Source organism: Pseudoliparis swirei, chromosome 15 (assembly GCF_029220125.1).
Source record: "Pseudoliparis swirei isolate HS2019 ecotype Mariana Trench chromosome 15, NWPU_hadal_v1, whole genome shotgun sequence".
NCBI classification, from domain to species: Eukaryota; Metazoa; Chordata; class Actinopteri; order Perciformes; family Liparidae; genus Pseudoliparis; species Pseudoliparis swirei.
The window spans coordinates 11,460,280-11,472,399 of NC_079402.1; the positions used below are offsets into that span (position 1 = coordinate 11,460,280).

The following is a 12,120-nucleotide window of genomic DNA, read 5'->3' on the forward strand; positions in this document are numbered from 1 at the left end:
CGCATGATGAGGGGCCTTCTGGAGCAGAAGGTCCCGCTGCAGGAGTTCGATGTAAGAATCTACCAAGAATTGCGATGCCTGTGAATTAATTGCAATTAACACGCTAGTGTAGCGGAATAAACACTCGCACTTGGAGCAGAGCCTCCTCTGGGTTCGTGGGTTCGAACCCCGCAGGAGAGTTGAGCTCAGTGCGGTCACTTGAATTAAATCTAAGATGGTGTGTTGGGCTTAACTTTTAACTTATTGTTAAAAATAGTTTTTGTTCTCACATCGTTATTCCTAAAAGTACGAAGACTATGAACATGACAGAATACCATCCCCAACATGATGAGTTAGCGGCCGTTAAAACTTACGGAACTTCAACAACAACAATTGAAGCGAGCACGCGGCGGACTGGGTGAGGCGGGGGGAGAAGAGACGAGACCGAGACTGGACTTCAAGCAACACCAAGACTACTTTAGTGACTTTTTCTTTGCTCCGTCCCGATGCGCGCAAACCGGTGTCGGAGCTCTGCGGCGCACGCGACACGTTAACACAGAAATGACATGCTGCTGCTGTAATGTGGCGCTATAGAGAAAGTGACAGGGGCCTGGTCTAACTCATGAACTTCTTCTCCAAGGTAGGTTTACTTTCTTAAATATGACTTAGTTCATTAGACGTGTTCTTACTCTAAACACACGTGGGTTGCAACTGTAGCAAAAACCGTTTCTCCATTATTAAGATGGTACTACTTTGTTTGACAAGATCGCTAGCTGCTCATGCTAGCTATAGTAGCTATCAGTTGAGCTCTCGGGCTGTCCCATGTACAGACGAGATCAGAAGCTCCCTCGCGTCTCCAAACCTTGCGATACACGTAAGAAAGCTATATATTATTCACGTGTTTCCCGTTTTATGTCGGCGGGTTGTATCTGTGAAACTTTTTTGGGGGGGGGGGGGGGGGGAAAATTTTTTTTTTTTTTATTTTTTGGGGTTTTGGGGAAAGTTTTAAAACCCCCAAAACCCCCCAAAAAAAACCCCCCAAATTTTTTTCCCAAAAAACCCCCAAAAAAAAAAAGGGGGGTTTCCGGGGGAAAAAATTTTTTTTTGGGGGGGGAAAAAAAAGGGGAAGGGGAGGAAAATTTTTCCCCGGGGGGGAAAAAAAAAAAACCCCCCCCCCCCCGGCAAACCAAAATTTTTTTTGGGGGAAAACCCAAGCGAGGGAAAAAAAAACCTTTTAAGGCCCGGGTTGGTTTCCCCCCCGGGGGGGCCCCCCCGGGGGGGGGGCCCCGGGGGGGGATTTTTGGTTAAAAAAACCCCCCAAAAATTTTTTTTTTTTAAAAAAATTTTTTTTTTCCCCCTTCCCCTTTTTTCCCGGGGGGAAATTTTAAGGGGAAAAAAAAAAAAGGGGGGGAAAAAAAAAAATTTTTTTGGGGGTTTAAAAAAGGGCAAATTTTAAAAACCAAGGGAATTTTTTTAAAAAAAAAAATTTTTTTTAAAAAAAAAAAAAAAACCGCCCCTTTTTTTTTGGGTTTTAAAAAAAATTTTTTTTTAAAAAAAAAAAAAAGGGAAAAAAGGGGAAAAAAAAAAAAAAAAAAAAGGGGGGGGGAAAATTAAAAAAAAAATTTTTTTTTGGGAAAAAAAAAAAAAAGGGGGGGGTTTTTTTTTTTTTTTTATTCCGTTTGGGGGGGGCCCCCCCTTTTTTGGGCCCGGGGGGAAAAAATTTTTTTTTTAAAAAAAAATTTTTTTTTTTTTTGTTTTTTTTTTTTCCCCCCTTTTTAAAAAATTTTATTTAAAATTTTTTTTGGTTTTTTTAAAAAAAAAAAAGGGGGGGGGAAAAAAAAAAAAAAAAGGGGGAAAAAAAAAAACCCTTTTTTTTTTAAAAACAAAAAAAAAAAAAGAAAAAAAAAATTTTTTTTTTTTTTTTTTAAAAAAAAAAAAATTTTTTTTTCTAATTTTTTTTTTATTTTTTTTAAAAAAAAAAATTTAAAAAAGGGTTTTTTTTTTAAAAAAAAGTTTTTTTAAAAAAAAATTTTTTTAAAAAAAAAAAAAAAAATTTAAAAAAAATTTTAAAAAAAAAAAAAAGGGGGGGGGGGGGTTTTCCGGGGGTTTTTTTTTTTGGGGGGGGGGGAGTTTTTTTTAAAAAATTTTTTTTTTTCCCGGGTTTTTTTTTTTTTTTTCCCCTTTTTTTTAAAAAAAAAAAAAAACCCAAAAAACCCCCCCAAAAATCTGGTTAATCACAGGTTTTTGTGGATTAATCATGATTAATCACATATTACCGATATTCTCGTATATTTTGTGAGAACATAGAGATTTATGACAAAGACGGATATATACATTTATACATTCTTCTATACAATGGTGCTGCAACTCAGCAGTTATTTAGCAGTTTTCCATATGGAACATTAATACATCTTCATCCTAAACAGAATGTTTAACCCTCCTGTTACCTTTCGGGTCAATTTGACCCCATTCAATGTTTAATGTCGGTGTTCTTTGGGGTCAATTTGACCCCAGGCTGTTTTTCACTGTCAAACATATAAGAAATATCAACTTTTTTATTTATTTAAAGGGCTATTTAGGTAGCCAACAAACAAACATAAAGTACCTCACACTTAAACTTGGGAAGCAATATTAATTCTAATAATTTTCTGGAGGTTTTAATTGCTGGGGTCAAATTGACCCGAGGGTAAAATATGTTAGTAAATGTAAAGGTAACAGGAGGGTTAAACAGAACATTTTTCTCTTGTTTGTCAACCATGAACTCCACCATGATACAATCTAAAGGCCTCTAGTCTTCCTCTAGCAGCTGCTGAGGCAAACTGACTGTGTGGGTTTTCTTCATGAACTGGGCCGTGATGAAAGGGACGGCGGGGACACCGCTGCAAAGCTGAAACCTCACCGGCCCGGACACGGACAGATTGACAAGTGACTTTTTTTTTGCTCGGTCCCGATGCGCGCGCACGGAGCTCTGTGGCGTGCGAGACGGAGATCGATAAGTGTTAACGCAACGCGTAATAAAAGAACAAAGACGTGCTATAGAGAACATGTCAGGGGGCGGGCCAATCTTTTAATGTCACGATCTACCAACACTACGCCGCGATCGACTGGCAGGTCGCGATCGACGTGTTGAGACCCTGATCTACAGGAAGTAAAAGTCGTAACAAGGTTTCCGTAGGTGAACCTGCGGAAGGATCATTACCGATGAACAGACCGTCTGCATGAGAGCGGACATAGTTCAGATTGAAGTGGTGTATTGGAAGCTCATTTTGCAAGTGACTTTTTTTTCGTCCCGACGACCAACAACAGACGGATTGGAAGCTCATTCTGCGCATGCGTTAAATGCGTTAAAAATAAATAACTAGTTAAACCTGAAATTGAATTAACTGAGTTAACGCGTTATTTTTCACAGCACTAGTTTTATAGTGTATTTTGAATATGAATCAGTGCAGCCCCCTATATGTTCTTGTTAGACTTTAGAATAGGCACACTGCTATAAGTTATTTGCCGTTTAATAGACTTTTCAAATAAAGTCACTTTGGTAACTTGTGAGTATCTCAACATACATCATTACTATAATTTCTAAATGCAGTCTTTTTTTCAATCTGAATTCCAGGTGACACACAATCAGGATCCTGCAGTGGCAGTGGACACGGAGACGCCTTTAGACTGGACTACCTATGATGGATGTGACCCAAATAGAGCTACCGTCAGGTAAGGGAGTATTGTAAACACTGTTGTCTCTATATATGTTGACCTGTACACGATGTAGCTCTATCAAGATAGGGATGTGTTCTCATTGCTTTTCTGATGCAGCATGTCAGTCAGCTTACTCATGGAGTTATTCGATGGACTTCAGATTCAGGGATGAGTCTTAATCTAAAACGCATTATACGTTTGTATCTCTTAAGGAATATAATGCACATGTTCAAGGTCAGATCAGGGGGATGAGTGAATATCACAGTATTAAGTGCATAAGAGGCTATGTGAAGTTGTGTATCTTCATGGGTTTTCACTTCCTTTTGACTTCTAGGTGTGCGGCTTCTGCAAAGACGCTTTTCGTCTTCCTGTCAAGAATATACCACACCAGCAAATGTGTGGCTATGCAACTGTGAAGTGTGAAGTCATAAACCAGAGGGAAATACAATAAAAAGCTAAATGAAACTTTTATTTTATATTATTGATGTTTATTTTATTCCTTTTTCCACTCAAAGATGCCCTGAAGGTAATCGTTCAGATTTGACTGCTGACTTGTTTCATCATCAAATTGTCTGGTTTTATTGTGTCAACAAAACCCAAGGTGACTTTCAACTTCTTACTCAAAACACTCTTCAAATGCTCACAAGCATCCTCAACAAAAGAACTTTCCAGAAAGAGGGACTGTGGTCAGTTCATACAGAAACAGTTTGGGATCTATATTTGTCTGTTTGTACCCCGTGAAATAATGTGTGTGTCTTAAAGTGTGTTGTTGAGATGCCATATTTGTCTTTCCCTTGGGGTGCTGCATTGTGCCCACGAGGACAGGGTCCTGTTAGGCAGGCACGTGCATAGATATTTTGGGGGGCAGGTGCTCAAACTCCCAAAAAAGGGCACCCCTCTGCAAAATGATTTTTCTCTTGATCACTGTAACTTGAAGTGAGCAAGTAATTGGTTGTTACGAAACACCTGAAACACATTGTGTCGTGAGAAGACATGAGAGCTGAACAAAATGACATATTACAATTTGTTTTCATTTACAAAACAATAGGAGCGAAAGAATGCCATATAATAAACAACTTACTAACCTCGACCGCTCGGCTGAAAAGATTAAACGCAAGAAAAAACAACACCTACTAACTACTTACTAACCGAGAGTGAAGTCATGCCAGAATATATCAGACTGAGGCTTTATAACGTGTTTACAGAAGTCTGATATTTCCCGGCATGAACTCACTCTGGGTTAGTAAGTAGTTATTACAAGTGTTTTTTCTTGCGTTGACTCTTTTCAGCCTCTGCAATTACTCATATAAGATTGATCTTTGTAGCGGGAGCTTGTGAGCTTGTGAGCGCCGTGGAGCATGTCGAGGCGAAATTCTCACAAGAACTCAAATAAATGCCCTCACAGATATCCAAACACATTTGGGGGGAATTGATGACGGAGAGAGTACGTTTTATTCTTAAATACTGATTAATGAAGAACAAATGTGTCTACGTCCCTGGGAAATAAATCTTGAGCCGGAGATTTGCCAGTTATAGAATTACAATATCCTATTTCTGATGTTCAGTTGTGTCTTTTCCCCAAGTCATGTGGTAGAATAGGTTGGCCGTCCTCAAAGAAGAAGAAGAACTCATATTGTCATTTAATTTCTGGATATATTGGGTTTGTTATCTGATATTTCAACAAAAAGATGATAAACAATGGAAATATCAATTAATGTTTACTGTGTTCTGTAACTGTCAATATTTCCAAATAAAAGAATACATTATTTGTTTTATTCTTACATATACTGTTGCAGTGTGTCTCATCCTGTACTGTTATTGTTGTATGTGTGTTATGGTCTGTCAAGAGACTACAGATGCTAAATAGCTGAAACTACAATCTGGTGCAGTGCATCAAATGGTGACATTTATGTTTTAACTGTAAATGATCCCTCTTAAAAAATAAGATAATAATATATGATATATATTTCATTTAGCATCCATTTTGGCTTTACAGCTTATACATCTGTACTGAATAGCAACAGATCACTAAGAAATAATATAATAATAATAATAACTCGTATGAATCAAATATATAATTAAAAAACATGGGGGGAAATAATTAATATGTCTCTTAATTGCTTAAACGCACGCACGCACGTGCGTCAATGCCATGGAAACCGGACCGAGGGTATTTAAGGCCGCGGACGTTCTGATTCTCCCCTTTGCACTTTGGACTTTGACGCGAGCGGACCTCACCTGTGAACCCTCCTGTGAACCCAGACCTGTGAAGGAAACTGAGACTTTTGCACTGCTTGAGACTTTTTGTTGGAAACTAAACTTGTTGGCGAACAGAACTACACGAGATCCGGACTACGAGAGACCCGAGACCCCGAGGAAGGCCCTCCGACGACCGAGAACCGAGGACGAGCCCCTGCTGAAGCGACCGGGCTGTGATTTGGACCATAAGGTAAGACCATTTCTACATTTAATTTAGCATTTTTATTATTAACGTATCCCCTTAAATCCATAAAAGTGTTCTCAGTTTAGAAATCAGTGAAACCTTTTGAGTTTTAACGTTTAGAATGTTGACAGTCGATGATTCGTCGTGTAAAATGAGATTTGAGCTGCAGACTGTCTTGAACATTTCGGGAGATGTGCGGAATGTGTTGACAATTAGTGCAAAGCCTCGAAACCCCTTTTATTTGTGTTTTAAAGCATCAAAACGTTGAAATGTAACTTTGTAATTACCGAAAAAAGATGGCGCCTGAACCATTTTTATAGAATTCTCAAATATACTCTGTAAAATGCATAAACTCGGCACCATGGTAACCATATGAAACGCGCGGGCGTCACCTGACCTGAGCTGCGCGTGACCCGGAGCTGCTCTGTTGTGAGCGTTGAAACGGGCCTTATTGTACACACGTCTGCTCCTTTTACTTTATCATATTGAAGTGATTTATTTAACATGACATGCTCTGCGCTCGTTGTCGCGGTGCTTTGTTTGTTAAGTTAACTGATGGGAGTGCACGAGCGCGCGCTGCCTCCAGCGTCTCCTGCACGCGCTCTGAGATGCACCTCGTGAAGTGGAGGATAATGAGTTATGAAGGAAAGAGGTTACTGTGGTCGTGTTGGGTTGATATCGCCATGTTTCACGGTGCGTCATGACGCGCGTGGTTTAACCAACCCCGGATCACAGAAACCACGTCCCCCAGAACTAAAACGTAATTTACAGTCACGTTTGACTGAAACGTATTTATCTCCAGATTACGTTTGTATTTGACGTACAAATACGTCTCTAATCAACGTATCTTTGCGGTTTGTTATCTCTCTTTTCTACAATGCTGTTTTGAATTGGAAAACGCGTCCTCTAGTCTTATTTATTATTTTATATGTTTCGCCTGCGTATTATGACGCAATAGGCATTGTAACGGAACCCTGAAGACTGGTGACGCTCCTTTATTTTCTTTCTTTAGGTGACAATACATTAATTAAAACTCGTAAACTCTCACCACCTTAAGAGAGTTAGCCGCATACAGGTCCAATCAACTATTCAACTTTTTATCAAATGCATCTGTCCGTGAGATCTGTGGATACCATAACGTTCGCATGGACCTGTTTTTGGGGCCCTTATCTCAGAGCTATCGGTCCCAAACTTTAGGGTATTCATATTCAGATGCCCCTCTTTGAATTTGAAAATGATCCAGATATTTAAGTTGTGGGCACGCAAGCAAGACGCACGCATTGCCATGGTAACGACCTGGCCGAGGCTATATAAACCGCCTCGGCCCCTTTGCACTTTGACCTCAACCCGAGCTTGAAGCCTCTTGTTGACCAGAGCTGTGAAGCTAACTCCTCGAGCTGTTGACCGCTAACTGAAAGTTATCCTTGAATCTCCTTCTAGCTCCTGACTTCCTGTTTCGTGGACCACCGAGAAGCCGGAGAATGGTGGACCACTCGTACGCGCGGCCCGGAGGTACGTTTTATATTTATATTTAGCATATTTGTTATTTATTCTTACCTTAAAACCATTTAAAACGTTCTCAGTTGAGAAATCAGTGAAACCTTTTGAGTTTATAGTTGAACAGTTCACAATGTCAAGGGGCCTGTTTGAGAAATACAGATGTGGTGGAGGTTTCTCAGTGTAAAATGATTATTTGAGGACCGGAATGTCTTAAAAGTCACTGGATATCTGTGGTATGTGTTAACTATTCGTGTAGTGGATTTAAAACACTGTTATTTTGTTTAGAGGGTATCAAATATTACAGATTTTTACCATGACATTTCTGAAAAGGGGAAAGTGAGAAGATATGAATCATTGTTTAGTCTGGAAGGTGTGGCTCACGAGTCTAAACGGTTGTACATTGACCTGCTAACTGATTGATTAGCAGCTGGAATCTGAATCTATTATTGCTCAATGTAATCCAGAAATATTTCATGGCATGACGAATCCTGTTTAAATGTTTCCCTGCAGCTGGTGCCGACGACGTTGGAGCTCCCTAGCCCCCGCCCCCGGGAGGTAACGTTGCACAATATCAGTTTAACAATGCGTATGTGGGTTTGGTGGGTGTCTTGGGCCTTTTGCCACCAGACGAGGCCCGGCTGAGACTCATCCGACTCCGACTCGGCCGACTCGTGCGAATGAGGCTCCGACAGCGCCGACGCGGACCGGGCCGCAGGTAAGTTATCAGGTAAGTAATACACTTGTCCCTGTAAACTTACACTGTTTAAAGTACTGTTATTGGTTTGTATGTGCACTTTATTTTATATTCTACTGTAAATGTAATATGTTACAATTCTTGCACTTTGTTGATTGTTGATTGTTTAATGTTATTGTCTTATGTTGCACCACCCGCCATGACACATTCCTTGTATGTGAAAAGATACTTTGCAACAGACAGACCGAGGAAAATTGATAGATAGATAGATAAATAGATAGATAGACAGATAGATGGACAGATAGATAGATAGATAGATAGATAGATAGACAGATGGACGGATAGATAGAGCGATGAACAGATACTTTATTCATCCACAGGGGGAAATTTGGTTGTAGAAGCAAGGTTACAGAGTAAACACACAATATATACAATAAAATAGCAGAGAAGGAAATATTCAATTTAAGAAAATTAGATGATACAGAAAATGCAAAGTCTATAGAGTGTATATACAGTGAAAGGGTTATTGATGAGTTTAAGAAGGATAAGGTCAGAGGTGATTTATTATAGTCTTATAGCAGTTGGCAGGACTGTTCTCCCGTGTCTGTCCTTTGGTCTTCCTGTCCTCTCACCCTCTCTTTAGCTGTGGAACGTCCTGAAGAAGCTCCGGCCCCAGAAACCAGAAGAGTCCACCAGGAGGAGCAGGAAGAGGAGGAGCCCGACTGCCCGGCAGGACTGCCTTCCCTCGCGCCTGGCGGGGGACTTCCAGGATCTCCTTGACGACGATGAAGAAGAAGATGACGAGGGAGGACCACATGAGAAGGATGAAGGACTACAGGACCAGATGAAGAGCGGCGGTTGCCTTTCCTTTAGTGGGCGGAGTAAGTAATCCCTCACTCAGACGACAGAAGTATCAGGAATAGGATCCCATCATCGGAGGCCAGATCCAACACAACAATGTAAAGGTTGTGTAGTTCAGTTCAAACGTATTCATGTCTGGTGTTTGTGTCACAGGGCAGGACTCCTCTGTCTCTCCCAGCTGAGGGAGGACGTCAACCAACCCGTCACCCTCAGCTGACCACTACACAAGTACAATCAGGACCCCACCCGTCCACCCAGACCCCCGACACCGCCCGCCCCGCCCACACAGGAAGCAGCTGTGAGAAGACGGACGCTTCAGCCTGAACAAGACATAATAATTCTAAAAGCCTTGTAGTTTTTCATTTGTCACATGGAATACTGTATGTTCATGTAAACTGTGTCCAGTATTTAGATTATCTCCTGATTGTAATGAATAAATGTACAACAAAATCTAAATGTCTTTTTATTAAAAACTACTGGGTCAGCAAACACTGTTATGATGTTCATATTGGGTTATACATCGACTTTAATGTTTATGCACTACAATGTTATAGTTTTTATATTTACTTATTGTGTTGATTCTTAACAATTAATGTCAGTAATATATCGTTAGTTTACGCCAGTGCTCATTTTTCATCTTCGTAACGGGTAAACTATTAAACCCAAAATTATATTTTCGTTTTGTATTTTGCCAAAAATAGCTGAAATGACCACAAAGATATTTGTATCAAAAACATCCTAAATGGCAAAACGTCTACATGTGTCATGTCAGTTGGCAACAATCAGTAACAAATACCAACATATATCTTCACTCTAAATAATCCAACTAAAGCAATACATCATTTACATTTACAAGATTTTCATTGACGAAAATAGGAAAGTAAGTAACAGACCCCGGCAGTTTATGAAATGATGCTTTTATACCAACCTCCTAACTGGATGGAGAACATTGAAACAAAACCAAAGAACAGACAACATGGAGGAGGACGTCTCCACAGCCGCTGGACCTCAGCAGCATGAATGACGTCCTCTGGAAGCTGAGGACAGGAGACATGAGCCGGCACCTCGTCCAGCAGCTCCTGGAGAGTCCGTCTGGAAGCTCCTCGCCTCCCCGCCTCCTCGCCTCGCCTCCAGCCTCCTCGCCTCCAGCGTCCCAGCAGCCTCCTCCTCGCCTCCAGCCTCCTCGCCTCCAGCCTCCTCGCCTCCTCGCCTCCAGCCTCCTCGCCTCCTCGCCTCCCAGCAGCCGGACAAAGGGCTCGGCCTTCTGGACTCGCTGAACGTGGCATGTCGGTTCCAACCTGTAGAAGGAATCAAACGGAGACTTTAATCGTCCCGTTCATCTTTGGGCCGACGAGCTTTCTGGAAGAACAGCTCCCGTCTCACATCTCAAAAACAGAAAAAAATAAACCGGAGCATGACGACCACAATATTGTGTATTTGACAAGAATACAGAGAGGGCACTTTTCTCATCCAGGGTAAAAGGGCAGGTGCTTGAGCACCACTAGGGCTTTATCTGTGCACGGGCCTGTTTAGGGGATCCGGTCGAATGAACGCCTGGTTTTGGTTCAGACTCCTCCAAATGAGCATGGCTGTAATCCACCAGTATGGTATGGAGGACTCAAAATGACTTAAGTATAAATAAATGCATGAATAAATATAGGAATAAATAAATAAATGCTTAAATAAATGTATAAATAAGTCCTCCATAGTATGGAGGTGGATGGAGTCAAGGGAGAAATAGGACCCAGTGTGGTAAACACAAACACACAAATGTGTGCGCACACACACACACACCGAACCTGAAAGAAGTCATTTGTTAGAGTGACTGTGTGTGTGTGTTGTGCAGGCTGTGTGTGTTTGTTGTGCAGGCTGTGTGTGTGTGTTGTGCAGGCTGTGTGTGTGTGTGTTGTGCAGGCTGTGTGTGTGCTGCTTTAATTTCATCTTGATGAAAAACAAGACTTCAATAATTCAGCTCTCTGCCTCCTCGTACCGTGAAAAAATATCCGTCACGTTGACCCGAGGCTCCGCTGCTACACACCGCAGAGTGAGAGACACACACAACTGAGACCTTATTTACACACAAATAGAAAAGCTGTCGTCCTGACTGAAGTCCCGGCCACATGTGGCTAAGATTCACTGAATCTATATTATCAAGACCATTCTTGTCCTTCATCATTTTATCACACATTGTAATAACAGTAATTATAGCACCAAATATAATTTCATCCAGAGGTAAAACATAACTATCCTCTTCGATATCAATGCTTCTCTTATTGAATCTTTCTTCTTCTCAGTGCAGGTTACATATGTTTAGTTAATGTCTGATAGGGTTGAGAGTCTGTAATCTCTCTGCTGCACACTTAGGCATGATTAAGATACCTAACCTTGAAAAGAAAAGAAATAATTCCATCGAAAGTGAAAGAATATTTATATGGTAATCGGGACTTGTTGTTTGTAAGCGCATCTCAGATTAATGCAGGACATACATCTATGAGTCACACCGGGTACTAATATTGTTCTTTTACTTCAGGTAGTGCTAATGTGTTTGCCACTTGCTTTTTCCACAGGATGGAAGCATTGCAATGACAGCGGTTTGGGGGATCATCTTGGATTCATGATGTCATAGAGCCGGTGTGTCATTCAGCATTATCAAGTCAAAACATCAATTATGTTTGATTAAATTAGACAGAATTTTGGTTATGTGTATAAAATGGTGCAAAACACATGTAGGATATTCCAATTTGATGCAAAAGTCCCGTTATGAAGACGTGGAGGCTTATTCAAACTTCAAATATAAGTTTGTATATAAGAGTTGGCACCAAACAGAAATCGACTATATGTGCAACTTTGTGAAAAAAGATGATTTAAGGGGAAACATATGAAACATATGGACAACATGTTGAAACATTTAATGAGAAAGATATTCATGAGGTTTTGGTCCTGACCA

General features: G+C 40.6%; 1 long non-coding RNA gene and 1 pseudogene across 1 annotated transcript; one reads left to right on the forward strand and one right to left on the reverse strand.

Moving 5' to 3' along the window:
- The first annotated feature begins 6,138 nt into the window (after nucleotides 1-6,138).
- Nucleotides 6,139-9,520, forward strand: LOC130205512 (uncharacterized). Its single transcript, XR_008833936.1, has 3 exons — nucleotides 6,139-7,630; nucleotides 8,129-9,193; nucleotides 9,327-9,520. It is a non-coding gene; the product is annotated as an uncharacterized LOC130205512 (long non-coding RNA).
- A 100-nt stretch (nucleotides 9,521-9,620) lies between these two features.
- Nucleotides 9,621-12,120, reverse strand: part of LOC130205507 (uncharacterized) — a 20,647-nt pseudogene continuing 18,147 nt past the window's right edge.